This window comes from Piliocolobus tephrosceles, chromosome 9 (assembly GCF_002776525.5).
Source record: "Piliocolobus tephrosceles isolate RC106 chromosome 9, ASM277652v3, whole genome shotgun sequence".
In the NCBI taxonomy this organism is placed as follows: Eukaryota; Metazoa; Chordata; class Mammalia; order Primates; family Cercopithecidae; genus Piliocolobus; species Piliocolobus tephrosceles.
Window position 1 is genome coordinate 14,088,405 of NC_045442.1, and position 3,936 is coordinate 14,092,340.

The following is a 3,936-nucleotide window of genomic DNA, read 5'->3' on the forward strand; positions in this document are numbered from 1 at the left end:
AACTCGTCTCTACTAAAATATAAAAATTAGCCAGGCACCGTGGCAGGTGCCTGTAATCCCAGCTACTGAGGAAGCTGAGGCAGGAGAATCATTTGAACCTGGGAGGCGGAGGTTGCAGTGAGCTGAGATGGCGCCACTGCACTCCAGCTTCAGTGACAGAGTGAGACTCCGTCTCAAAAAAAAGAAAGAAAAAAAAAGTACTGTACTCAGAATGAGAACTTCATCTATCAATATACACATAAATAACAGTGAATTGTCATACTCGAGACTCAGATTCAAGAACTTCTTCAGCAGGGGAGCAGTAATATTCCACAAAATATATTGGTCCATCTTCATTTCTAATCATATACTGTAATGAAAGGAAGCCTCAATTATCTGTCCGAATAGATACCTGACAAGACGGGACTAATGCCTTTGTAGAGGGTTTCAGTAAGTAAATCTCGTATCTGTTGACTTGGGTCTGATTATAATGAAATGCTTCCATCAAATCAGAATCTTTCGGGCAGTCAAGGTGGGAACTTCCTACATTTCCAAAAGTAGATAACCTGAAACAAGGCTTGTCAGGAGACATGGTAATTTGTAGGACCTCACTCGTCACATCCAATTCAGAAAAAGCTTCATGGAGCCCCTCTGACTGCAGATTTTATCAATAACATTAGTGCTGTAGAAATTAAAGTCCAGGTCCCTTCAGGTTCCTGTGTATTGATTTTGCAGACTGCCACCACTCCTCCTTCTTCCAGGAACAGCATCAAAGGGTAACCATAACCTTGCTAACACATCCGAAGTGCAGTTCAAGTCTCTGGCATAGGACTTGATCCAAAAATAGATAAACAGTCTAAAAGGACAATTAAATTAATTTGAAAAGTAACAGACTCTTCCTGAACTTTAAGTTCTTGAAATATTCCAGCCTGAATAAAAGCATTTGCTTGCAGACATTTTGCATTTTCCATTGTTACTTTGATTCCATTTTTAGTTGCGAAATACGTGCCACATTTTCGGAAATGACCAAGCTTTTAAGATAGTGGAGAGATTCCTAACGTTGTCAAGGCTAGCCACAAGGCTGTACTGATCATTCTCGTCTTGGATCTGTTGGGTCAGGAGGGGCATCGCCCACTGCACATTCGGCCCTGAGGGATGCTCCTGGGGCCTGCTCCTGAAGATCGCAAAACACCTTTGCAGGGGGATCTGGACGCTGGAGAGCCCCTCCTGGCAAATTCCCTGAGGAGGGGCAAGAGCTCCAGGAAACCGCAGAGGAAGTGAAGCAGCTCCTGTCACTCTTCGGATCAGCCCTCCACCTCCCGTTCAAGCATTTTCTTGTAAAGATAATGAAGAGTTAGTTCATCCAAAGATAATGATCAAATTAGTGGAGGGCCTCTTGAAAACAATCTGTTCTAAACTGAAGTCAACTGGGTTCTAGCCACAAGTTGCTTTTACTACTCCTCCCCTTAGACAGTTGGTGGTTTTTGCCAGAGAAGCCCCACTGTTCTCTGCTGGTGCAGTCATTTTTGCACGACTCACCAGGCAGTTTATAGCACAATTTAGAAACACCAGGGATAGCAGGATTACTAATCATGCTGTCTGCTGATGTAAACTCTATTTGGATACAATAATGTTTTTAAATAACCTCAAATACAATTACCACCCTGAGGATGGGGCTGGTTGAATGACTACAGAAATATCATTCAGATAGTTCATTAACTAATTACAGAGCACCACAAACAGAGCCTGCTGCCAGGGAGGGGCCATGGGGATGATTCACAGGGCTGAGCTCAGGGGCCAAAGCGATGTTCAGTTCTTTTCTGGTGCTGGCATCACAAGGTGGCACTCTTGACTGAGAGAGAGAGGCTCTTTCCTCCTCTCCTGTCTCTCTAGCATCTGTGGGAAGGTGCTACGGGAGGCACAGAAATACATGTCAGGGTCACAAGGCTTCAAAAAGCTCTCTTCCTGTCCCTTATCACTCACTGCACTTGTAACTGAAGACAAAGTCTCAGGCCGTGTGCGGTAGCTTCCGCCTGTAATCCCAGCACTTTGGGAGGCCAAGGTGGGTGGATCACCTGAGGTCAGGAGGTCAAGACCAGCCTGGCCAACATGGTGAAACCTCATCTCTACTAAAATACAAAAATTAGCCAGGCATGGTGGCGGGCCCCTATAGCCCCAGCTATTCGGGAAGCTGAGGCAGGAGAATTGCTTGAACCCAGGAGGTGGAGGTTGCAGTGAGCCAAGATTGTGCCACTGCACTCCAGCCTGGGTGACACAGCAAGACTGTGTCTCAGAAAAAAAAAAAAATCTCAGAGAGCTCTGGGCAGGCAGGTTGCTGGTCGCCTATTTAGTTACTAAAGCTGTTGTTTTTTGCTTTCTTGAGGGGTTTGAGCACTGCATGGAAGAAACGTTTATTAGGGACAAATGGGCCCCACTGCCGTGCTGCCTGGGAGCACTTGCCAGAGGATCTTGGGTCTTCACTACACAGGACAGGAGTGACCACCCGCCAGCTGGGCTGGTTGTAGTGCCAGCACGTGGTGGGGTTAAAAAAAATCATTTAAAGTTACAAAAGTGTTTGCAAAGCATATGGGAGCCCTGCTACTTTGGGCAAGCCTCTCTTTGAATCTTGGTTTCTTCAACTGTAGATGGGGTTGGTAGTAGTGGTATCCACCTCAAAGAGTTATTGGATCAAACGATATAAAAAATGTGAAGTGCTTAGTATAATGTTTGGCAAGAACCCAGGGCTTAGTAAATGTGTAGGCCCTTGTTCTCATTGTCACTGGGCTTCATGTGCACTTACATATAGCCTTCCGAGGAGAACAGATTCAGATCTCTGTTCCTCAGCCCCAAGCATGCACCTGTCAGCATTCAGGCCCATGGTGACTTGGCCAGCCTTGTAATGATACTAAAGACCGACTACTCAGAATGTTTCTTCTGAACTTTCAAAATCAATGACAGTTGCACACTATCTCCTTTGGAGCAAACGTCCCCCCAGCAGACCCTCTCCCCACCTTGCTTTGAAAAAAAGCATTATTTCAGGGAACTCTAACTGAGCTGGCTGGCTGTACTACCTTATTCTTCTATTTCCCTCCAAAGTGAATGCCAGACATTTCTAGGCCAAAAACAGGATTAACATTTCTCAGCCTAGTAAACACATGCATCTGGATTCAACACGGGGAGCACCAGCACTCCAACCGTTTCCTGTAATCGGCTTGAAGGATCCAGGGTATAAGCTTGAAAATTAAATTCTAGAAGTGATATTTCCATCCTGGAAGCTGTTTCAATTACAGTTTCTTGTAGATGAACCTCAGATAAACGGCAAACTTACAAGTCCTGGCGCGGATGTAATGAGTCTGCACGATGGGAACCTGGCCATGCTACAAGGAAGAGGCTGCCTGGAGGCTGAGAACACAATCGCTGGACAGAACGACAAACCTGCACTGAGCACCTGTGGCGCTGCAGACATCCCGTGAGACTCTGAGAACAACAGGGAGCCGAACGTGGGCCCCATCCTCAGGGACTTTTGGTCCAGTGGAGGAGATGTATTACTAGGCCATTTCTGTGTAATCGGCTAGGATGGTGCTCAACCCTGGTGCTGTGAAAACATTAGCCCAGCTTGGGGTTGAGGAAGTGATCCCTGAGCTGAATCTCCATAATTAAGTAACAGTGAGTTGTGTGAAGTAAGGTGGAAAGGATATTTGAAGCAGGGGTAAGAGCAAGCAGAGACCCAATAATATGGAACAGGGGTGTGTGTGTGTGTGTGTGTGTGTGTGTGTGTGTCTGTGCATGTGTAGCTGAGTCTAGATAGCTCAGTATTCAAGTACAAGAAAGGGAGTGCCCAGGGATTAGCTGGGTATACCTTTGCCCTTCACCATCATTTTTAGCATCAGAAAGTCCTTCAGAAACTGCCCCAAAATCTTGGGTTCAAGACACCAGATTTCTTTTTTTTTTTTTTTT

The 3,936-nt window shown here is 45.8% G+C and overlaps 1 pseudogene; it reads right to left on the reverse strand.

The window, feature by feature from the left end:
* Window positions 1–256: 256 nt before the first annotated feature.
* LOC111550738 lies at window positions 257–1,107 on the reverse strand (annotated as a pseudogene).
* Window positions 1,108–3,936: the final 2,829 nt, after the last annotated feature.